The sequence below is a fragment of the Mus musculus genome, chromosome 14 (assembly GCF_000001635.26).
Source record: "Mus musculus strain C57BL/6J chromosome 14, GRCm38.p6 C57BL/6J".
In the NCBI taxonomy this organism is placed as follows: Eukaryota; Metazoa; Chordata; class Mammalia; order Rodentia; family Muridae; genus Mus; species Mus musculus.
In genome coordinates this window covers 98,019,945-98,046,622 of record NC_000080.6, presented here as the reverse complement: position 1 = coordinate 98,046,622, position 26,678 = coordinate 98,019,945, and the positions used below count along the sequence as shown (strand labels likewise).

The following is a 26,678-nucleotide window of genomic DNA, read 5'->3' as shown; positions in this document are numbered from 1 at the left end:
ACACATAATACTTAATGAAATAAGATAAATAACAGAGGTTTTATACATGATATTTAATAAGGACTATTGCATCCTAAACTTAGAATGTAAACATGCATTCTCCAATGAAATAGTTGTATCTTTAATTTTTATTAACACTTTGAACTTGAATACAGGTTTTTCATTAGTTGTGTGTTAGATGACAACAAAATTGCTTTTCTGTGGAGAATTCTCTTTTTTAAATTAATTATTAAAATGCACACTTGATATGTTGTTTACAAAACCAGTCACCTGTTCTTCCCATTTGAAATGTTTCTTTTGTGAACTCTTACTGAGTTTATATTTTCAGGACTCAGAGGTTCCTACTAAGTGAGTGTTAAGTCCTGAGTGTTAATGCTACAAGTGCCTATGTGAATATAAGGGATAAAAAATATAGGCAAGAATTTCCATTATAAGTGGAAAAGTTAATAGAGGTTTGAATGAAGTTTATTCACTCAAACTGAGAATGGAAGTTTCTAGCCTTTCAACAAGAACCTTTATCCTCAGTCTAAGATAGGACTGTCTGTGGAGACCCTGGAATATATTCAAGATATATTTGTGAATTGATGACTATGTTTTTATATATGTTCAGAATGTCCACCAGCTTTCTAAAGGGGATCCCTTAAGCAGTGCTGAAATACTGTCATGCAAAAGTTAGTTACAAAAGCAGAGCCTCATAAACCAAAGTGTCTATATGTGAAACCAGCCCAAACTGTATAATCCAGGTATAGCTATTAACCAATTAATTGTGAGATACCCAAGACTCTTTTAGCCAACCGACTTTCAGCTTCATATTACTAATTAATTGTTAACAGCGTATTGTTTATTGGAGAACAACATCTAAGCAGAATATCTTGCATTTTTGTGTTGCTTTCGATAACAATTGCTATCTCTATTTTGATGAATTTAGGAGCTTTTTCTAACGTAAATATCACATTCATTAACTAGCTAGGCAAGGAATGTTTCCTGACAATAGGAAAAGACAAATTATCAGTGTGGCATGATGATGCATTCCTGTAATCCCACGTGGGTAACTGAGGCCAGAGAATCATAACTTTGAGAAGAACTTAGGAAGCATGCAAAGACCATATCTTAAAATTATTCCCTGCACACAATGACAATATAGTTGGAAAGAACAAAGCGATTTAAACAAGAATAAGGATATCTATGTTTTCTCAATATTTCTTGAGGGCAATTCCAAATCAATACAAGGAATCTCACTAACTCTTCCTTCTAAGCACACAGGGAAGGACAGCTCTGTCCTCTCCTGCCCTTCTTAGGCCTCATGCCCCTATTTACTGTTTACTTAGCTTATGAAGAAGGCCATGGATACTATATTTAGTCACAAATTAAACATAGTCCAGGAACAATGACAACGTACCGATAAGCTGAAGGTAAAACTTGGGAATCCTGGCTCAAAAAATTAAAGCTTATTTCCCATCTTGTTAAGCCCACTGCTGTTTTATGAGTACACCTTAGTCTCTGTCAACACATTTCACACTGTTGTTTCAAAGAACAGGAAAAAAGGGGGAGGAAAATGATATAATGCTACATTGGAGCCCTTTAAAATGCACCAAATTTCTCAGCTCACTGCAATGACATTTTTCAAGTCATCTCCAAACCTTGGAGTACCCCACTACTAAGCCTCAAGTTTCACCCTGAAGGGGATAAGAATGCTCAGGAAGAGTAACAGAGTCAACTAACATGAACCCTTGGAGCTCTCAGGGCCTGAACTACCAATCCAAGAATATACATGGGCTGGACCTAGGTCTCCCTGCACATATGTAGCAGATATGAGGTTTGGTGTTCATGTAGGTCCTGAACAACTGGAACCAAGCCTGGAACTGAATCCCAAAAATGTTGCTTGTATGTAGAATATGTGCTACTAGCTGGGCTGCCACCTGGCTTCAGTGGGAGAGGAAATTCCTAGCCTCAGAGAGAATTGAAGTGCCAGTATCGGGGTGATACCCATAGAAGACCCAACCCATAAGAAGGGGGAGGGGGTAAGGATTGTGGGAGGGTGTGACAGGGAGGAGGCAGTGAGCTGGATGGAAAGTGAATGAGCAGAAAATAAATATAATTAATTTAAAAAAATAGAAAACTCTTAAGCAAAGAATTTTGGTGGTGAAAATGATTTTGTCAGGAGTGCCTTATTTTATATATATATATATATATATATATACACACACACACACACACACACATATATATATATATGTAGGAGTTTCCCACTGAGTAGCTTGTATTTATTCTTAGATGTTTTGTGGTGGTTTTTGTGCTTTGCTAGTTTTATTTTATTTATTTATTTATTTATTTATTTATTTATTTATTTATTTATTTATATTTATTTATTTATTTATTTATTTATTTATTTATTTATTTATTTATTTTTGTGTGACAAAGTCTCATTCTGTAGTCTAGGCTCTCTGGGAACTCAGTGTGTGTGTTCCAGGCTTCAGCCTCCCTAACTTTAGCATTGCACAAACAGGCCCCCATTCCCAGCTTCAAAATGGATTACTGCTCTATAAGTTTCCTTTAAAGAAAAAAAAAATTGAAGAAATTCTATATCTTCTACCCAAACACATAAAATTCAGTATGAAAACAGTATTGTTAGCAAGTCAACAAGTTTCATGAAAAATGGATTTAGGATGATATAGATATAAACAGTTTTTTTCAACTCCCTAAATTTGCCTAGAAGATCATGAAGTAAAGCCAAAGAAAGATAGATTCCTCATTTTTATCCCATATCTCCTACTCATTTACAGAAAAATAACATTTTCTAGCTGTATCTGTCAAGAAATACTTTTTCTAAAATAGAAATATTAAGTCTTCACAGTAAATATATTGAAGATAAAGCTTATAGATAAAGCTTCAATTGCCTAAAAACATATTTCCCAATATTATCCACTCAATAAATAGCATTATAGTACCCATAGTCCTCAGAAGAATCACTAAAGTATCCAAGAATGTAAATGTATTTAAACCTTAATGTGCTGAACCTCTTAAGACATAAAATCATTTAACAAAGTAGTAAGGAATTATATGTAAAGTATTATTTCAAGATGAATATTATATGCATTTCTTTTCAAAATGATTTAGAAAAGAAAAATGTTGGAATATTTAAATGATCACACAAAATAAACAACAAAGTTAAAAATAACTTCCCATGCCATGGCTATAGTGAATCAAGGGGAAAATACCAACTAATGTGTTTTCATTCTTCATGTGACTTGGGTAATGATATTATCAGTAGTTCTTTGGAAACAGTGGATGGAATGAAAATACAGTGACCTTAATTGGCATGTAGCTATCTGAAGTGTCTAAAATCATGCTGTTTTAAATGTATGCAGTGTCATATAATTATGGAATTTGGAATACCCACAGTTACCAAATGAAAGTGGCATTTAAGTGGTTGGCCCTTTAATTCAGAGCCCTTAGTAGATGGAAATATGTTCATCTCGTACCTCCTCTAGTGATAATTATTATTGCGTTGTTGGATCACATTTCTCGACTCTTGTGTAATTTAGCTCTGTCAGCATTAATCTCTTGGATGTTCACATCAGTGGAACTAAATGTCTGCTTAATATTATGGTGGTGATGCAGTTGTCATCTTAGTAGAAAAAAAAACAATGAAAAAAAATTAGTGTTAGATTACTTAAATGTAGGATCAAAGTTTCTGGCCTAGTATCTGAACATGGATATTTTTAAGAAGTCATATTTGGAAATCATTTTGTAATTCTCTCATACAGATCTACCTTGGACTTGTTCCTTGAACATGAGTAATTAACTTTTCTCTCCTTTCTCTTTCATTACTGTTATCATTATTGCTTCTCCTATTAGCAAATATTTGGGGTAATAAATAAAACAGAAAAGCTTTTTATAACACAGATTTCTATTTTCTTTCCATATATGATCATAGCTGTATTTATCAGGGTGTGGGAACATTTTGACAGGTGTGAGGGATATAAAGTCACCTTTGCAAGCAAAAGAACTCTCTGATAAAGTCATCATAGTCTTGATAAGAAAAGTTCAGAGACCATACTGTTTGATATTATGCATTATTTTATTACTTTTGTATTGATCTTCATCATTTATGTTGACAGCAAAGCATTGACAAAGGGAGACTCAGTGGAAACATTTATTTGTACAAAGGACCCAGGTCTACATTTTATAATTTTTACATCATGAGCTAGTTAGCAAGCAAAAAGATTCAATATTTCATTAAATCCCCAGTCTTCAAAGAATCTGAAAACTTAAACACCGTGTAGTGCTTTGGAATTTAAAATGAATGAATTCCATTTATATTACAGTTTAATTTAGTTAGTCAAACACATTTGTTAAACATGATTATGGCTGAGCCTTGAACTAGACATGGCTGACAGTGGGGCAGAGAGGAATCTCCTGCCTGGCAGGGATGCACATGGCTTTAGGAGCATGAGGGTGGATGCTATACATGACAAAATGACTGAAGATCAAATAAAAGAATATACAATACATTGTTTATAGAACCATAAACATATAAACATTTGACTCAGGCATTGTCCTGGAGGGCATTATTTATTCCTAGCCTGACTGTGTACTAAGTACTGCTACACTGAGTTTCCTGATGAAGACTCTGTTCCATTTTTAAGTTAGGACATTGCCATTCACTGGCCCATGTGTAAAGGCCATTTCTATTAGACCCTATTGCTGGTTATTTGTCAATGTTCAAAATTCATTGTTTTAGAGATGATGTCTCTGCCCTACCAAGCTAAAGGTACCATTGTAGAATTCTGTTCTCTAATTTTGTCTGTCTGAGCACCATCTTCCTGTACCACAAAATAAACTCTCAATTGCTGACGAAAGTACCAGTAAACAAAGACAAATGTACAACTGCAAGTGGGAAATCTTTAATGAAACTTAATGAGACTTTTCTGAAAGAGCACTTTTAAAATACTTGATGCTATGTTTCATAGCTGTCTCAACGACACTGAGAATGCCACTCTAAATGCTTTGATTTCTGGAACAAGTTTCTTATGCCTTTTTTATTCGTGTATGAAGATTTAGTATGAATACAAAAGTAGTTAGATTTATGAGAATATAGGGGTTCAATTTGGGGAAAGAAAACTAACGAAGAGGCTTGTGATGCCAAAGAAAGACATGTCTTCTGTGATGTTCCTTAAACAGTAAACTCCACGATGAAATGAGTCATTCTGGTGGTGGGTCAAAGGCAACATTTCAAAGGTGGCCTACAAAAGCTTCATTTATTTCTATTCTTAACAAATCATAGAAGAGGTTCATCCACACAGAGGCAGCAACCTCTTTTAAGTCCAAATACTCATAATTTAAGTTTTGAAACTTAATTGTCAATTATATTTTTGTAGAGTCTAGTTGATTGTTGAAAACAAGACCCCGAGAAGTGTAGATATATTAAGTGATGACCTCAATCAAGAAGAGTACAAATTCCAAAAACCAGAGCAACACTGGTCACGAGACAGAACAAGTGTCAGATCCTTCATTTTCCTAAAGATTCTTCGGGCCATTACTCAGATTTCTTTTTCCTGGTGACAGTTACTATAAAGCAATGGCTAAGGTGTCTAGATTAGGGGATTTGTAGAACATCCAGCCATCACTATTACCTGAAAACCAGAAGACATAATTAATGAAGAGAAAAGATGATGAGATAGAAATTATATATTTGAATAAATCATCAGCTAGTGTTGGGGGTGGTGATTACAGAGCAAAGAATACTACAGTGTAGCCTTAGAGGGGAGGTAATTCTAAGAAGCAAAAATCTTGAAGATTCAATATTTCTTATACCCTATTGCTGATAAACTAAATATTTTTAGAGCTTTTTCTGAGCACTGAAGGGACAAATGTTTCAACATACATGCTTGCTTGCCTCTGTCAATATGCTTTTCCCTCTGCTTTAACGAATACTATTTCATTATCTGTGTACTCACAAGTAAAGGAAATACATTCCTCCTTCCTTTTATTTTTACTTTATTTTACCAAATATTTTAAATTTTTTTTTGTTGTTGTTCCCTATTTAATGTTTTGTTGAAGTGCCCTATAAAGCTATTCCTTTCCACATGGGAGCTTATTCTTCTCTTTGTTTATTTATTTGCTCTAGATATTGAAGGTCTTAAACTGGTAAATGCTATTTTGAGGAAACATGCAAAGTGGGTCAAGGTCTTTTTAAACATTAGAACACACAGTTCATCAAAGGCTCAGGATAGCAACAGGTAACCTAGGGTGTAGTATATACATGTTATACACTGGTTAAAAACAGTGCTCTGAATGAAGTACTCCAGAATTAATTTTGGATGAAGAAAGAAAGAGAATTAAGTTAGATACAATATAGGACTACTAAGCACAAAATCCATATGTTGCCTTTTAAATGTGAGTATAAGATTTCTGTAAAATTTCAATATGAATATTGCTACTAGAGTCTCAGTTGTCAAGTACTGTTTCTCTCTTTGACGTTTTCATTCCTCAGAAAATGATAAAATGGACAACTTAATTAAAATAGTCACAGTATAATATAAGCATAAAATGTGAAAGAGGAAGAAATCTAAAAGATGCAGTCAAAGCTGTACATTGGCTTATATGGACACATAATTTTTAATTCTTTACTCCTTGGAAACTAAATAGCAGGCATAGAAGCACAGAATGAATGTGTGTTTTGTGTAGTGGTGTGTGTGTGTGTGTGTGTGTGTGTGTATTCCTTGCAAACTCTCTGAGAGACTGTGTTTTCATTTCTGGTCACCACCTCAGCAAACTAATCAATGAGGCATGAACTGCTATCAGCAGTGAGAGAAATGAAAAATAAACCACAGATAATCCCTCAGTTAAAAGGTTATTCTGTGTGATAAAAGCTATTTTGTTAATTTATTTACTTACTGGTACAGTGAGATAAAGTGGGAGTACAATTAGGGAATTCTTGCTGAAAGGATTTTAAAGGGCAATGATGACTTCATATTTTGTAATATTTGACATATAAAAACATTTTCAAACCAAAATTTTATTGCTCATGAGATTCCAAATTAATTTTGCTTCAGTTTAATATTTTAAATACATAATACAGTTCATTCTACTTAATAAAAATAAAACTAATCTTTTAAATGAATGTATATCTTTTTATGAAGTATCTCTTAATTTGAATAGAGATGGCAATTCCTTAGAAGAGAATTCCTATGTTTCAATATTCTAATAGTAAGAGAATGGTGAATACTTTTTGGATAATTGTATATTTCTCACTTTCTCACATTTTGAGTCTAATATTAATTTCCTTTCTCTTGTGAGACTATTGAATCCTGGAGAAGAGATTTGTAGAATAAATATTCTGCAGCTAAATGTTTTGTGTTCTTGAACAGAAAGTATATATGAATTGTTATATTAATAGGATAAAGCTTATAGAATAGTTCATACTATTATGGTAATGGAGGGAAATTAATAAGCAATGTGGAACTGGAAAGATTAGTGGAGAAGCTGAGGAGAACAAGTGTAGGCTTAACATAGACAATTGAAGGAAGTGGCATTCTACACTGAAGGACAAATGTACACACAGCTTGGACATATGGAAGCCGTTAGGCACCAACTATAAACCAGGGTGAGAATGATAGGAAAACTTTGCCTGAAAGGAGCTGAAGCATTTAATTTAGAGAGCTTTGAATCCTGTGATAAGAACCCTGAAAAACTTTCAGAAAGCACTGGTGGTGTTATAATGTTCACTCTGTAATTGTCAGTTATGCCATAATCAAAAACTGCAGGGACTCAAAGCAAAGGACCTGAGATAAGGCTGCATCATAGGAATGAAGAGGACAGTGGATTGGGAAATATAGAAGGTAAGATGAGAACAACCTGGGGACTGAGCAGTGTGAAGGACACTGGAAAACTGCCAAGATTCTGGTCTTAGGACCTGGGCTGTACAGGATTGTCACCAGTCGTATGGAATCCATTAGGTTGTGACATGCAGGGTCAAAGTAGACAAGAACTGTACTCAAGGCATCTGGAGGCACAGGCAAAAAGTCTAGTTATGTGCCACAGCAATGTAGTTTGTGGACTCAGCTGAAAAGGGAAACATCACTTCCATATTCTCCGAAGTTCGTTTTTACTGCTGATGATTTTGAGAGCATTTTCATCTCTAGAAGGAACACTAGGTGTTTGGTTTGAGAAAAAGAATTTTTGTTACTTTTTAAACAAAGCATACTGTAATTTATTTAGAATTCACCAGGTGCTCCAAGAGTCCAAAATGAAATTTTTATTATTTATCTTATTTTGGGGGGTAATTATAGTTACACAATTTTCTCTTTTTCTTTTCTCCTTCTTCTTTCCACCTCCTCAAAAAATCACAGCTTCTTTTTGATTAAGAATTATTGTATAGGTATAAGCATATAATATATTGTAAATATTGTATAGGTATAAGGTATAATAATATACCTACTATGTATAGGTATATATGTGTATACTCACATACACATATATACATACCTGTGTATAGATAGATATAGATATAGATATAGAGATGGAGATCGAGAGAGAGAGATAGTGATGATAGATATAGAGATAGATATAGAGATAGAGATAGAGATAGAGATAGAGATAGAGATAGAGATAGAGATAGAGATAGAGATAGAGATAGAGATAGAGATAGATATTCACACACACGCTCACACATATATACACAACTGAATGGATCTGATGACCATTAAATTGAGACGTGGAGATGGATAGGAGATGGAATGAATCCTCTGCTTTGGTTTGTAGAAGTGGTGGCTTCTACTCCTTCTAAGAGGAAAAGAAGTGCAGTTTCAAGTTACTTAACACTCCTTAGTTTAATCTACAAGAACTGGCCAATGGCATGAATTTGGATGGATAGCAAAATTTCCTGTGATATCTTCATACAAAAAAAATCTAGTAGGGTGGAAAAAGGACAACAACACAGAGGAAACTTGGAAAGACACAAAACACTAGACTGTACTCCTGAACATTAGGGTGTAGAGGCTTGCATCTTTCCCTTATTCTCTTGGTTCACACTTCTAGCTGATCATCCTATAATAACATGAGCTCACATGGGTATTCATTTCAGTTTTGATCGTTTTATCTCCTATAGCCTCCTCGGATGGAAGGAAAGTTGTGGATTCCAGAAGGCTGAGTGACTTGCCAAGGAAAGGCATGTAATAAATGATGCCTTCTGTCTTTTGATCCATGGCAAAGTGACCTTTGTCCCTATTATCCAGAGGTGCCAGGGTATAATGGAATAAGCACAGGCTTTGAAGTCACAGATCCATGGATCAGACACGGAGATCTGAAATTTATGAGCCATGCTATTGGGACAGTCTGATCTGAGTTTTCTCATCTGAGGAGCAGAAGTAATATCTGCAGTACAGTGCTGGGATTTAAATGAGATAGATATTTTTTACTTGGTACAAAGTAAATCTCCTGAATATGTTACCCTTTCCCTTTTTCACATTAAAGTCACCAGCACCTAAACTACTTACATTTCAAACTAAAGAGACTCAATGGAGCCAGTGTGCAAACATCAGTTAACTGACTAGGTTCATTCTCTGGGTCTTTTGTGTTTCTTTGTCTAATGCCTCTCACACCCTTAAATTTTAAAACTCCCATTTATGCTTCTTAGTATTTTCAAGAGGGTGCTCCAAAACCAAGTTAACAGTTTCCCTGCAATGTAGAAGTATTCTCATGGGACTATCTGCAAGATCAGTTTAAGAATTAAATGGACCTATTAATTCTCGATTTTCTTAAAGGATTTAATTGTATTAAGTCGTGTTGAACTAGGACTTTAACATTTGTGGTTGGTCTGGTCACCTCTCAAATGTACTCAATACTAGATGTTCAAATGCAGCTACATGAAAGCCTTTGTATATGTCATCCTTCTACAACACTAAACCATAACGAACATCCAGCTTAAGCTATCCTGTGGGGAAAAGGCTGTTATACATATTTTATTGCTAAAAAGGGGATTCTTTCGTTATTTCATGGTAGACAAGTAGCATAAAGTAGAATATTAATGCAGTTACCTTCATTCTGGATGTGTGTGTGTGTGTGTGTGTGTGTGTGTGTGTGTGTGTGTGTATGTGTGTGTGTATGTGCATAACTATCTCTAATCAGTTAGTTTTTCAAACTTCTTTACTGTTTCAAACCCAACTATAATTCTTTCTGATATGCTGAGGCTTCTGGGTACCATGGCAAAGGTTTCCTCTCATGATTCAAATAGATGCTTGGAGTGAAAACTTTTCTGAGAAGACACAACAGAAACCAACTCATATGGAATGATATTCAGAGCTACAGTGAGCATCTCATTAAGCAGTGATGCTGAAGGAGATGAAGTATTACCATGATGATATATTTATTTTAAATATCTATAGAGACTAATTTGTGAGTGTCAATGATGATAGAAAAAATTATCTTTATTACATTATTATTAACTTTAATAGTATAATTGTTTAAAAGAAGCTATGAACAGACTATATATATACATATATATATTACATGTTATGATTATTTATGAACATTAGAAATTAGATTTCTTTCCATAATTGTTTCTGGATATGTTACCCATTTATGACATTTATTTGGTTAGAATGTAACCTGCTCTGAAGACTGGTTTTATGTCGGGACTGTCAATATCCATTTAGTTCTTGGTCACATTTTGGTTTGCAGAAATAAACCATAGTCTAGTTAGTTGATTTAATAAATTGTGTCTTCCTAACTTTATTGCCCTTAGAAAAGCATGGTATTTTAAAATACAGAAATGTTACCTTTTAAAGACAGATTTCCATGAGAAATTAATAAAATATCTGGGCTTAAATGTAAGATCACTTGGATGTATAATGATTTAAACCATCTGTTCTTTATTTATGTATTGTGGGGCTTTATATAGTACTTTTTGTGGATTAATCCTTATCTATCAATGTGCTTTGGTACAACATAATTATAAGAGAACAATAATATATTTCTGTCAGCTACCATTCATTCAATGTTTTATGCACATTTAGTCTATTGAATTAATCTCTGAAACAATGGAAAGAAATTCTTTGCTAGAAATAGCTAGCTTTTGCCTTGGCTTTGTGGGAGAATGACATTAGAGAACATATATAGTTGTTGAACCTGATTGCTTTAACAGCCCTGAGGTTGATAGTATCAGGTTCCAGCTTGCCCTGCTAGGTCAACGTGGACCCAGTCCTTTAAAGAGAAAAGTTCACACAAAGTTCACTTCTATTGTTTTACCATGGTTACAAAACAGAGATTTAAAAAAAAAAAAAAAAAAAAAAAAAAAAAAAAAAAAAAAAAAAAAGAGGGGTGGGTTTGTGACCTGTTCCTTCCTTGAGCCCTGTCTTTCTCCTGAATTCTTTACACTGCAACAGAGAAAACTAAAACATACAATAGTTTGTAAATGTGTAAGGCCTAAATATGCTTTACTATTGCTTGTAGGTAATCTTTGGATGTAGATGAATAATATTAAAGTCATTGCAGCAAGAATTTAGCTTAGCTTAATTTCAGTGAAAATATTATTTAATTCCTTCTCCACTAAAAATTAAAATTTATAAGGTGGGTGGGCATGGTGGAAAGGATTGTTAATTGGTCTGGAAGGATAAATGTAATAATTTCTTGAAAATAATTTAACTTTGACCAAATATGCTGAAATAATTGCTATAATGGAAGGGAGAGATCAGAACTAAAATATCTTCGTTTAAGACTTTCCATTTTTAATCTTATTCAGGTACTTTTGTTTATACAAATTTAAGAGGTTGTACTATGTAAGGGACTATTATGCCCTTACTCAGAGAAATATATGGGTATCTTTTGAAAATATGTAAAAGCTTAATTCAATTCAGTTTCACTGCCTTGATGTTAAGCTACTAAGTCAGTGAAAATTTTTTCTTCTAAATTATTTATCTATTAGCTCTAAAGGACTTGAGTACAATTTGGTTTATTGTATTTGATTAAGGTTGCAAAAATCTTATGGCTAAAGCAATTACCCTAAGCTATTCTTATTTTTAAAATTATTGTCGAGATATACAGTGTAGTGTGTTATCTATATAGCTCAAATACAACCACTACTTGGTGTTATTTATTTTTATCATTCTGTGTATTTTGTTTTTAAGTGTGAACTAATAGTCAAAGAAAAGTAATTTCAAGTAGACTTGATTAGTGGTCATTCTGCCTATGACTCCAAAGAAAAATACTATTTATAGAAAAGGGTATAAACCGATGAAATTTTAAATTTGACACTAAATATATGTTTAAGAAATACTTTTTAGATACTTTAAAGTCTGTTGTCATAATAGAAAATTACTATCTTCCATTTATACTATTATTTAAATTGAAGAATGAAGGAATAAATCTCTTAAGATCAAGACAGAAGTGTGATCTCTATTGTCTAATTATTTATTGACCTTTACTCTTTTGATTGGCATAATTTCACCTATGTAGAGTATAAAATGTAATTTTTCATGAGTTAGGATGTTGTGAAGAAAAAGGGAGGGTCAAGTATTTACATAGAGGAGGAAATATAAAAAGCATTGCTTGTAAATTTTATATCTTTTATATTCACCAAAATGACTCTTGTGTCATACTTCATATAAATATATGCTTTTACAAGAATTTTCCTGAAGTAACACATCTTAATCTTAACATATAGTGTGCATTCTTTCTGCATCAAACAGTTATTTTAAAATTTTTTTATCGAATACTTTATTTTTTTTACATTTCAAATGTTATCCCCTTTCCTGTTTTCTCCTCCGGAAACCCCCTATACCATCCTCCCTCTCACTGCTTCTATGACAGTGGTACCCCACCAACCTATTCACTCTTGCCTCCCCACCATGGAATTCCCCTACACTGGGGCATCGAGCCTCCCCATGACAAAGGGCCTCTCTTCCCGTTAATATTAGATAAGGCCATCCTCTGCTACATAGGAAGCTGGAGCTATGGGTTCCTCCATGTGGTTGGTTGGTGGTTTAGTCTCTTGGAGCTCTGGGGTAGGGGTTCTGTTTGGTTGATATTGTTGTTCTCCTATGAGTTGTAAGTTTTGTTTTTTGTTTTTGTTTTGTTTTGTTTTTTTTTCATTACACTTTGGCAAAATGCTTTGGTTACACTTAAATTATACTCATTAAATCTGAAGAGAACTAACTTGTAGAAACTTCAGTACTGTTAATGATACCCTTGAATTAAATGAAAGCTGATGAATAACTAAGTCAGGCAGTAGAAAACAGGCAGAGTGTGACTTATGAATTCAGAGGTCACCTATTCCTTTCCTTCCTGCAGTAAGACCTTACCTCCACCCTTTACCATCAATGAGTTCTTCCCCAGAGAGAGTGTGCAGAGACCTTCCCTGGTGGCCCATTCTAATGTTTACCTGCTCTAATTAGGGACAGAACTTTTTTTTTCATATCTTGACTACATACCTTGTTACAGTTTAAGAGTTGGCAGTTATTTTTAGTGTTATCTTTCTTTTTTTATTGCTGTGTATTCTAAATATATTATTGGCCAGATTTTCCCAGTGTATGAAGATTTAGGGAAAAATCTTAACATGTTTTCCAACACTCAGCCTAGAATATGACTAAATATATTTTACTTAACTTCAATAGCCTTGATGTCATGTCTTCTTGCTCTTCTTTGCACCTTTATTCCCATTCGGAAAACGACACAATTATTTGCTTTCATGTAGAATAGCCCACTAGGGTGTATTTCATCTCTTTGTCATGTTCTAATCCGTTGAAAAACTGTAATATGCACAACAGCAAAAAATGAGTTTTCCACAAACAAACTCTAAAAAGTTTTTGAAATTTCTTCTGTAAATGAATTCTTCCAAGCACTATAAAATTTCAATAGCAGTTTTGAGAAGACTGTATGTTTTGTAAATAATAAAGATCTGTGTAATCATGAAAGCATATTTTAGATAGATAATCAATGCATTTACTTATGTACAATTATTAATGTCATCATTTGTATCTTAGAGAAATTCTTGACCCCAAGATCTCTTACAAAGTCTGGTGATGTTCAAGTCCCATACAGGAAATGGTCACACAATGACATGTGACGTACTCACTGATGTACAATGACATGTGATGTACTCACTGATGTACTTATTTTTTACTATTGTTGAGTGAAACAAATAAAACCTTTCACCAGGAAAAAATCTAACTATTCAGCATTTCCCCAAATTTATTTTTCTTAGGTAGGAGAAACTAATTATTATTTCTCTGTACATTTCGTTTCATGTCATTATGATACTTTTCTTCTTAAGGAATGAACTGCCCCTTTTTCCACCTTCTACATTCCAATTATTCTCCAAGACCCAACCATCTAAGATATTGTGAGTTGTTTAGAGCTAACTATCCTATTGTCCTGGTCTGTTGACAGTGTTACACCAGAACAAAAGCAAAATAGGACCAAGGAGACACAAGATAAAAAGCATGGGATTCCTTATTTTAATTTACTTTTCATTTACATTTAAAGTATTTTATTTTTATATAATGAGGCCTCAGGCATTGTAGGCAACTTTTATACCATTGAGTAATACCCCAGCCTTAAATTCCTTAATTTGAAAAAGGGTAAGGATTCAATTTGGTGATAGGCAAGCATTGAACTAATAGGAGACTCCTTAGCAAATATGTCCTGTCCTAATGCAGATTGCATACTTTCCTCATTCTTTCCAAGGGGTGCTCATGCAGTGTGCAATTCATACCTATCATGTGTATTTCTTCAATACAATCTGCATCAATATATGCGTATCTTTCTTTTTTTAATTTATTTTTTATTAGGTATTTTTCTCGTTTACATTTTCAATGCTATCCCAAAAGTCCCCCATACCCACCCCCCATCCCCTACCCACCCACTCCCCCTTTTTGGCCCTGGGGTTCCCCTGTACTGGGGCATATAAAGTTTGCAAGTCCAATGGGCCTCTTTTTGCAATGATGGCCGACTAGGCCATCTTTTGATACATATGCAGCTAGAGACAAGAGCTCCGGGGTACTGGTTAGTTCATATTGTTGTTCCACCTATAGGGTTGCTGTACCCTTTAGCTCCTTGGGTAATTTCTCTAGCTCCTCCATTGGGGGCCGTGTGATCCATCCAATAGCTGACTGTGATCATCCACTTCTGTGTTTGCTAGGCCCTGGCATAGTCTCACAAGAGATTCTTAGCACAAAGTTATAACTTCCCCAAATGGCAAAGTTTTAAAAGTTTTTCAAAGTTTTTAATCTAGTAAAATTGTTTAAAAACCAACCAACCAACCAAACCAAAAAAAAAAAAAATAGTAGTCAGATGTGATTATATTGATCTATGACTGAACAGGAATTGCATTTCGAGGAATGTTTGTGAGAAGTAAAACATTCAGATAAGCATTTCAGCAAAGGTTAGGTTTGAAACATCTTACAGAAAAGCACTTTTTACAAATATCACAGTGAAATCTATCATTTATTAAAAAGCTTTTTGAAGCAATATAAGTAACCATATAAACACTTCCTGCGGAATCAGACTCATCATAAGTGCTAGAATTAGTTGGAAACAGAGGTCAATGGAGTACAAGAGGGTATACAGTATTTAGCTGATGTTAATGTAAGAGGAAATTATGTTTTGAGAGACTGTGTGGGGTGGATAGCAGATATGTGTACAGAAAAGTTGCACATGCCATGTCTATGCATGAAGTGGCTGGAATAAGTAAGTAGATTTCCTGTTATATCATTCTGTACCTTTTCTCTCTTTAGAGAGAGATTCTCACTTTCTCTGTTGATAAGCTGGCTGTCAGACCTCCTCAGAATTCTTCTATCTCTGCTTTCCAGAGCCCTGGTGTTTCAGTAAAATTCATGGATATACCATGGGTCCATGTGTGATAGACTTCTAAATGCAGATCCTAATAGTTGCACAACATGCACCCAGTGAGCCCTATCATAAGCCTCAGAATGAAAGTACTTTAATGTAATTCAGCAATGGGAACGTATGTTAAAAATTCACATTTTGCTTGGAATAATATTGTGGAGTTGAAGGAAATTACCATAGCCAAGTAATGGTGCTCCCTGGAAAGTGTTTAGCAGATGAAATAATGAAGAAAATACTATTCATACCTTCGAGGAAATTAATTTCATTTTTGTGTTTTGCCAGAATTCAAGAATGGACGAGCTCCAAAGAAATCACAGCACATGTTTTCAAAATTCTAATACTAAAAAAAAAAAAAAAAAAAAAAAGCAGATGAATTGGAAAATAATGTGCTACTGTTTTGAATATTTCAAATCAGCATATTTGCAAATAAACACGTTATTGAAATTTTAACTACAGAAACTAACTAAAGTGTATTTTCATCATTGTACAGATAAAAAAAATATTTACTCAGTTAATTTCATCAATAATGTCTCAATAAATTTACGAAGGGTTAGACACACATATAATATTAATTTTGACCTTTTTGATTTTACTCAGGAAGTAAAATGTTCTTTATAAAATGCCACTTAAAAATTCTGGAGTGATGTAGAGTTCTGTCCTTAGGGAATATTCATATAAGAAAGTAGTGCATTCCTTGCCTCAGTGACTAAAGATGATTCTGCCAACCAGCTAGCCTGAGTTTCATCCGTAGAACACACAGGCAGACGTAGACAACCAATGTCTACTAGTATGTCCTCTGACCTCCATATCCATAGCATAGCACAAGAACATGTATAGAGTTCTTGCTGTTAGTATTGAGAAAGATGGCTATGGGGAAGAGAGATGAATGTCTAGAAGCGAACAACTGTGAAGCACTGAATAAATTCATTATTTACCACATAACAAGCAGCTGTGGTGGCAAGCACCTGTAATTGGGAGGGCTTGAAGTAGAAATGTTCCAGGCAATACTCAGATGCACATGAGTTTAAAGCCTGCCTATTCTCAAGAGTCTTTGTCTCAAAGAGAAATAAACTAAGTAATGGCCACGATGACATCTGACTACCTTGATGCTTATAGCTTATGGAGGAGAACTTATAGCAAGCCGAAAAGAGGATATATTGGGTATAATTCACTTTTAAGGAAAATAATAATTTGATTTGTAGATGGAAATGGTAATACCAGGGTCTTTTGGACACTTAGCAACAAAAATACCTTTCACTGGTTTTCTGTTAGGAACTGAGGTAGATAGTGTCTCTGGCAGGTCGTAAATTGCTTAGATGCCTGTCCAGTCACTTACAGAATTGGGTAGTGTGGAATAGAAGAATTCAAATGTATCAAAATCCTTTTTAATAAATCCATTTTCAATGATGTTTAATGATTTTTTAAAAATGATTTTAAACCACTGTATACTTCGGCAGTCCTTGGGTATTTTCTATAAACAGATTTTTTTTTATTAAAATGAGTTCCTTTCTTCAAACAATCCAAAGGCTACCAGGATGCTTGAGCATTGCAGCTATGATCACTGAACTGAGATACATCAACAATATTTTCCTATCTCTGTTCTTGTCCTTCAATCTTGTCCCAGTCTGAAGTCATTGTATGATTACAGGTACAAATCTCCACAGAAAGCATTGTGAGTGGAAGGATATCTCCTTCAATCCTTAAACATCCTTTGACAGTAAGCATTAGGAACTTCTAAGACAGTAGATAGATCTTTCCATACAACTCAGAATTATCTTAGATAAAATGGATTGCATAAATAGATACATATGTGTATACACATAGATACTTAGGTACATATATGTATCTAAGTACATAAGGGCTTTTCAACATTGCACATAATTATTTTAATAGAAGTATAACAGACAAATTACTGCACTGGATTTGAGAACCAAATAAACATTACTGTAGTAAATGTATTTTTGTTTTTTCATTTAAAACATCATTTCTATATTTTCTTTTTGAAAAGAGATTATGTCACCATTAAGTGAATAGAAAGTTTTTTAATGATTGTGTTAAATTCAGCATTTTTAAAAATATCTTTTTTGCTTAATTTCAGGTCTCTACATTTTCCTCTTTTGTACTTAGCCTAATTGCTTAGGGTATCAGACAATTATGCAATGCAGTCTTTAGGTAGCATATATTCATTCATTCATGTCTTGACTTGTAGATAGCACATAACACATACTACCATTTGAAGTTCATATTCCTGTCCTCTACCCAAACAGTGAATGACATCTGAAGCCCCAAAACTAGCAACAACAAATCCTTATTTTTATCTATTGCTTGAAAATGCTGGTCTCTTCAGTTCTATGGTGGTAATTTGGTCCACATATTCTCATGAAAAGAATATAAAATCAGGAGGGGACAAATTCATTTGAGGATGCCAAACTTCTGCCCAGTGATGGTTTATGTCATCTTTACTCACATATTTTCTAACAGGAAGTCATAGAGCAAGCCCAAAATAAATGGCAAGGCAAAGGATGGATGGATGATCAAAACATCCAGTTTTGTCATTGTACCCTTTGGAATATATGGTAGGGTCAAGACAAGAGTAACTAAATAATTAAAAGTTCTTGCTAATCAGGCAATGTGACCATTGCTTACACTCTCAACTCACAGGTAACTGAAGCAGGACCACTTCAGTTCCCAAGTTCAAGGCTGCCTGGGAAAAATGAAGATGCTTTTTTCTCAAAGCAAAAATAGCATTAATTATCAAGAGTGAACTTATTAAATGTCTTATACTGGCATAAGAAAATGAAGGGATTATTTAAAAGTGATTTATTTAAAAGAAAAAAAGAGCATTTTAGCAGTGTGGAAACATACCCAAGAAGTGTTCTAAAATGTAGATTGAGATAGTGGTAAATAAGGTGGAATACAGGTGGTGAGATGGGTATTTGAAAAGGCACCCACACAGGTTCCTAATTAGTTACTGAGTAAAAGTGGCTCTTCAGTATGATTCTCATATAACCTCTTGAAATTTTAAGGTCTACTAATTTTTTCTCTTGTGCAAAAATTCTTGTGAATTGATTAAGTTGACTTTAGAAGGGCTCTGTTTTTTCTTGCTAATTTTAAAGAAGTAATTTATGGCTTAATCCTTTAAAATAAAATTAACTTTTCATTTGGCAGCATCATTTTTGCTGTTGTCAGCACCACCTTTTTCCTAAGATAATTATCATCATGTGTTTTAGGAAAGATGCTAGTGAGAATTTCAGTGCTTTGCTATTTTCTTAACATGGTTCCTCTGTAAATCTATGTTATTACACAAATTCAGTGTTACCTTTTGCATGACAATATTTTCTCCATCAACATAGAGGAAAATAAATTTAAAGTAATTGCTTTTAGAAGTATATTGTTTTAAAGAAACTTGTGTAAATAAATAGGAAGAAAAGTACTTACTGATGTTTGTTTGCTAAGCTTGCTGAAGTAGATGTTGATAGACGCCCCAAATTACTTTCTTTCTCCTTTTCCAGGGTACTTTAAGCTAATCAAGAAACTAACTCATAGTAGCAAATTTGAAAATCATTTTGTAAGAAACTTCGTTACAAGCACTTGATAGGGTTCTCATTTAAATTTACTATCATAAAATGGAAGCTTATATGAAAATGCTGTGCAATTTACAATCCTTTTAAAGTTTGAGAGCTTATTTTACATTTTTCCAAAAAAAATTTAGATGCAAATTATTTCATGTTAGCGTCTACATTTTTTTCCTTTTATTTCCCCCCTTCTCTGATGTTTAAAAAGTGGGATGCTGTCACACAGACTATAATGGGAATAATGTGGATTTCACATGGTTTTATTTCTGTTTACTTAAAGACATTCTTTTGACAGGCTGTCCACGTAGCTCTGTGGTAAAACTTTTGAAGCACAGGGTACACTTCTTAGCACTCCTTTCTCCCAAATAAGTATTCCAAAGCAACCTCGACAAAACTATTGATAAGAAGAGAGACAGAAACTGAGGGTTACCTGTAATGTTTGAGTGCAGTGACAAATATATATTTGCATAATTTAAGTTGACTGTGCTGCTAGTCTTGGTTGTTAAGGACAGTAGTTAGGTTGTGTGTAAGGATGATCACGGCCTTGTATCTTCACATAGAAAGCTAGTTTGTCTGCACTGTAGATGGAAATTTTGCTCCCATTTCTAAGAACAGTTATGTAAACCAGGCATGATAAGGCATGCCTTTTACCGAGTATTCAGGAGGCAGTGGCAGTCAGATCTCTGTCAGTTCCAGGGCAGTTTGATTTATGTTGTGAGTTCCAAGTCAGCCAGAGTTACATAGTGAGAGACCCAGTCTCAAAAAACAACAAGCAAGCAAACAAACAAACAAACAAACAAACAAACAAAAACCCACAGAGTTTGTTTATGTTTGATGCTGTAAAACTCCTACATTAAATGTTATCATAAATACATACTTTATTGTGAAATTGTAAAGCAAGATCCCAATTATGTGTCTAGTGTTATAAACTGAGTTCAAAGATTTGCATATTGAACATCTTAATTCGTGATTTTCGTCTCAATAGCTTTCCACCAGTTTAAAACAGTGTAGGCTCTTTTCTTCCTAACCACCTAAATTTGAACAGCAAATATAGATCCAAAGTATTCAGCTAGAAATATGGATAATGCAGTGAAAGTTTTAACTCAATAGGCTTCCTCTTCACCATCATACACACCAGTGTGACGTTTGATACTGCCAGACTGGGACTTTGTAAATAATTACTAAAACAATTTTGACTGAGGTGACCATACTTTTGACCATCCATTTCTTCCTACAACTCTTCATTCTTAATTTGTTTTCATTTAATATCCATTGATTTCTGACTTTATATAAGATGTTGTGCTTACATGTGTAAACAAGAGATTTTAAAGCATTATCTTTATGGAAACTGCCAGTATATACAATGATCCATAGACAAACAAACACATAATATTTTTGGAAATACAGCAGGGTATTTGAAGTGAACTGCTAAGTGAGCCGACTGACATAGCACTCAGTAGCTAGGGAAGCTATCATATAGGGAGACCTTATTGGATAGGATTCCAGGAAGCAGTAAATAGTGGGTCCAAAGAGGTGAGGAGAAAGGGTGTTCTTTCTAAAGTAGTATACAGATTGATAGCTGTGTTATGAAAATGTACCCACAATGACAAAATTCTGAAATGTTCCAGGTATTAGTGATTATGATGCAAGTTACTTTAGAGGTGAAATAGTTATATCACTACTGCAAAAGACTTAGTTTCACTCAGCTCTGATACATTGGCAATATGAGGCACTGAAGATTTTCCTTGTTGGTTTATTCTCTCTCTCTCTGTCTCTCTGTCTCTCTCTCTCTCTCTCTCTCTCTCTCTCTCTCTCTCTCTCTCTCTCTCTCTCTCTCTCTCATCATTGTATAAGTCAAAGTCTTCATATAGGCCATGTTGACTTTTAACCTTGATCCTCCCTAAATAATACATAAATTACAGGTGTGTAACCCCAGCATTCATGTTCACTATTCTTTCACCAAGAACCATTCGATTTATTTGTGAAATGGGTCTGGTATTGATAAGTATGATGTGGAGTTACTGTGAATATTAAGTCATGTGATGTTTATTGTGGTATTTAGCATATGACCTTTTAATAAAATAAGGCCTTTCACTCTTTGATGTGACTGTATTCTTACCAATGAATAAGGGAGATAGCAGTGTCCATCATTGGGGATTAAGCTCCATGGAAGAAGAGTTGGCTAGCTATACAATACATAGCATTAGATTGCTGAACTTTAAATTATGGTAGTAATAAGTATAGTATGATAAGTAGTACCCATCTCAAAATATATGATATAACTCTAATATAATAAGGTTACCTATTGCAAAATATTCTTATATTTAAAAATAAGGTAACAGAGTGAACTCAATTCCATGTCTGAAACAAACATAGCCAGAATTGCCATCTCATCATAGTCAATATACTATATTAAGACCAAATGAAAATGTTTGGAGAAAAGGTCTTCAAAATGTAGGAAATGACTTCTGCCAAAGAGAATAATTTGATGTATCTTGAAAATAGATCAAATTAGAAATGATGTATGAGAACAGGATTATGAACTAATGGTCATCTACTGTGCCTTTCGCATTTGGACTCTAATATGCTGACTTGAAAGGATGTGCCTTGCTGTTTTGTTTTACTTAGTACATAAACACTAATCCATATTATCATAAGTAAGTTTATGACTATATAATAGTCTTCAAGTCAAACTGGCAAACTATTAAGAAGTATATATATTTCTGATTGTAATTGATTGAAATATAAAATATACAAATTATGTTAATATAGTGTTATTATTTAGCAGCAATCTAAATTTGAAATTCATATTCGTGGTGTAGATTATAATTCAAATAATGTATGATAGTCATCAAAATCGATTTTATATTTGTTCTACAGACTCATTTTACTAGAAGACTATTTGAGTAATACAGTAGAAAGTATAGGTGTTCTGGTATAAATAAATTCAAGAGGACATATAAATCTTGTCAATAAATGGGTTGCTTTCACTCCCTATAATTGTGTTCGAGGGTACATCTCCATATTTATTTTCTTCCATGCATTTTTCTGCTATGCCACTATCTCTACATGATATAATTTTAACTCGTATTTCAAGGAAGATCTTGACTCTGTCCTTGGACCTGGGATTCTGTCAGGTTTCCCCTAATGGTTGCACTCAGTTCTTTTTCTCTTGAGTAAATGAAGGGGTGACAGAGTGATAAGGCCCTTTCGAATCAGGTTATCTTTAGCTGTATTTGGGGATTCTTTCATATTTACAAATCATCACCAACATTTCTCAAAAGAGGTGAAAGTTATTACCAGCAAGCTGCCCTTGGATGTTTGGTGACTTGAAAACTTGTAAAGTACACTCCACTCCAGACACCCCTCGCCCCTCCCCACCCCCCACTCAGCTGCATATCACTTTGCCCTGCCCTTCTCTTTCTGAAGTTGAATTTTGACTCTCCTTGAGTAAACATCATAAATGTGTTATGGATCCCCTACAGTCAGGCCTTATGGCCTGGAGCCCTGGAAACAAATGGACAGTGAAGTGTCTTTAAACCTTATACTGTCCTGGAAGAGAGACATATTTAGACTTTGATTTAGTGACAAAAACTAACGAAAGTAGAATGTCCAAAGCGACTGGTCTACAAAAGAACACCTTCTCATTCAGAACCGAAAACAACAATAACAAAAAAAGTGTTTCTAAAATTGGGTGTTCAAAGCGGTATGGTTGTGCTCTTCTTTACCCTCTTCTTTTAATGCAAATGGTTGAAAATACCGAACTCTGTCATGTGGCTAAGGTGTGGGTGAAGCTGAGAGAAAGAAGGAAGTATTTTATTAAGATTTCATCCAATCTACTAAGGGTAATTATTTAACTAACTTCTTCCTTTTAATTAGATGAAAGACAGTCCATCATACTTTGTCTCTCTTCTGTATATTTGTACATTGCATACAAGGTTCAGATGAATGTGGTCTGGAGAAATTCACTCCAGAATGAATGCTTTTACTAATTGCTTCCTTTGTTCAATTTAGGGGTTTTTTGTTTGTTTGTTTGTTTGTTTGTTTGTTTTCTTTCAAGAATAACTGATCTTTAAGAAAGCAGAGAGTTCATTTAGCAATAAGGTCATGTAATTAGCTGCTCTGTGCAGCTAGGTGACTTGATTAAGTTTATACTGTCTGGTAAATCAATGCAGCCTGTGTGGAGGTGCATCTCTTGAAGCATGTGCACTTTTGACCTTTACACTAGCATATGGGTTTTTTTGGACGTTCCTTAAATCTCTGTTGAAAAAACTTGAGCACTGAGTAGTTGCAATGAAATTTTGTTTTTAAGACTACTACAGAAATTTATGAACTCCAGAAGTTAGTGCTCAAAACTTAAGCTAAAGTACACTTCTCAAGAAAGGAATGCTACTGTAAATAACGAAATAGGATAATCTTGTTAGTACATACATCTTGCTATTTCCTTCCAAGAAGTTCTCTCTGACTCACAGAGTGGGCAACCAGTAGTCTAGTGCTTAAGGAAACAACATCATTCTCTCCCTTTTTAAAAACCATTTGCTCTGTTCTTTGCCTCAGTGTCTCAAGGCTGCCTTCTCACATAATTGTAAAGTAATCCCCAGTAGGGTGTTAGTTGATGGCCTCAGGGTGTTACCACCACCAAGGGTATTTGCATTTTAATGGAAGGCTTTAAAAGAACTTCAAGCATCTAGTCTGAAAGTAATAAATCTCTATTGGTGGAATTTGAAGCAATGTGATAGATTGGGCAGGAGATATCTGCGGTGAAAGGAGACCACTGGGTTTATTCTAATCACAGCATGAGTTAAAGTGTTCCTACTTAGAGGTAGCTCGACTTTTGCTTCCAAGTGAAAGTTGTGAGGACAGCTCCTGTGGCCTGGATAATGAAGTACTCCTTAGCAGTTTCATTTTCTTTAAAAGCAAACAAGTCAAAGGGCTAAAAGTTCAAATCTTTGAATTGCCCTTTCCTTTCCTATTTTCTCCATTACTGTTCTCAAATGAATACCCCTTTCTCTGCGCTTTAGGTGTTCAGGTAGAATTCTCTTCGTACCTTCTCCAAATTCAAAAAACTTTGTGTGTGTGTGTGTTGGGGGGGGCATGCATGTTTGAGCTCTCTCTCTCTCTCTCTCTCTCTCTCTTTCTCTCTCTCTCTCTCTCTCTCTCTCTCTCTCTCTCTCTCTCTCTCTCTCTCTCCTGTCTGTCTGCCTGTCTTTCCTTCTTAATTTTCTTGGCTTTTGTTCACTTAAATTGACAAGGCATTTTACTTGAGGATTCACAGGGCAAGTGGATTTACAAATAGATCAAGATATAAAAATGGGAGTAGAATACTAAAAACAGATTCACAGAGCCTGGAATTAGGATTGGAAGGGTGATAGTAGTGTTCTCATTAACTGTGGACTATCCTCACACATCAACATGAAGCTGGAAATGGTGACACGGGAAGAATGATTAGGACTCAGCTAGGTAGTATGGAGGGGAGGATGAGCTGGGGTAGAAAAGTAACAGAGGCAGCCTTCTCAAAAATGGTGTAATAAGAGACCCAAGCCACCCACTGTTCAGATCAATATGATGGAACAGAGTCTGAAATCCTAGTATGCAGGAGGTTTTGGTATGAGTATAACAAATTCAAAGCTGTGCTACTGATACAAAATGTGATCTTCCTTCAAAAGAAAAAGAGAAAGATTTAAAGAGAAAGAAAGACAATCAGTAGAATCCAATATAAAACAAGGCACAGATGTTGGAATAAAATAGCAAAATTTGAAAAGAAGGTTAAGGCCAAGCATCACCGTCTATACTTAAGCTATGGATTGTGAATCCAATAAGGATGCAAATATATTAACAAACATGTATATTAGGAAAAATCTGAAATAATTTTGGAGTACTGTCCATATTTAAGACCCTAGACTGGGGTTGGAAGTAGGTTTTTGAAGATGTTGAAAAGCCATAACAGTGAGTTGAGGAAGAAATAAAGAAGGATCAGAAAAAAAGAAAAAAGAAAACAAAAAGAAGGATCAGTAACAGGAGTAGGATACAGACAAGAACATAAAAGATATCTTCACAGAGATAATAATTGAGTATACAAAAGAGGAAAAGATACATCCAAGTTGTGGACTTTTGACTTTGTCAGTCAGGTGCCATTATGCTGAACAAGTAAAAGAGAAATCAGTTTTAATGGGGGCAGATGCTGAGTTCAGATTTGGATAAGCTGAGTCTTATATTATTATAGGACATCTAAGCAGGGATGTCTGCTAGATGGGCATCAATCTGTCTGCATCCCAGAGGAAGATCTGGGCTGTAGATGTATGTTTAGCCATTAGTCCTAGCATCAAAGTGATGGCAATGGAAGAGTTCACTCAGGGAGAATGGAGTCTATCAGATGCCTGTCGATTGATCCCAAGCAAAGCATCAGTTAAAAAGCCAGAAGAATCACAATGAAGAATAAGAACAAGTAGCTGGAGAGATAGATACATCATAGCAACAAGCAGGAGGGTATCCATATTGATTTACAAGCCAGATAAATTTGCAAATAAGCCCCTTGCTCTCATTGCAAAGGTCTCCAGAATCCAATGCTAGACATTAAGTCTAGGAGACTCAATCTGTGTTTTTCTTGCTATTTGAATTGTGTCAGTTGATTGAAGCAATGCTACACATCAATAATTTCTATGGTTCCACTTCTTTTCATACTATCGGAGAAGTAGATTGGAATTTTCTTTTAATGATTCCATTGGTATCTTTCATTCCAGAAGATGGCAATCATATCACCTAGCCTAGGATCCTTTGGTAAACAGATTACATCTTTGTAAAACACATAGCACATTACGATTTGAATCAAAATTATTTACATACAAGATTCTTCCCTCCCTCTCGAGAAGAATATAAGCTCCTGAAGATGAGGAGCTCACCCCCTCCCAATCAGGATCCAGAGTGCCCTGCATTGAAAAAAGCAGGCACTTAATAAGTAATTTTTTCAATAATCATATATTACTTACATAAAATAAAAGAGAGGGGGATTTTGAATCTTCTGATGAGGCAAGGGACCTTAGCGGATGCAAACATGGAAATGCTCGAGGATGGTTTTATTAGATCTAGGCACATATTGGCCAAATAAATAATGGAAGAGCCTATGAAAAGCACATTCATAATACAGAAGCAAAAATGAGACCATAATGCTAAATATTCTTATTTGCTTCAAAGACTGTATTATTTGCATAATACAGAAGCAAAAATGAGACCATAATGCTAAATATTCTTATTTGCTTC

The 26,678-nt window shown here is 34.6% G+C and overlaps 1 protein-coding gene across 2 annotated transcripts in view; it reads left to right on the top strand.

The window, feature by feature from the left end:
* The window catches only part of Dach1 (dachshund family transcription factor 1), a 382,920-nt gene that overhangs the window by 123,143 nt on the left and 233,099 nt on the right, over positions 1 to 26,678 (top strand). The window lies entirely within an intron of this gene.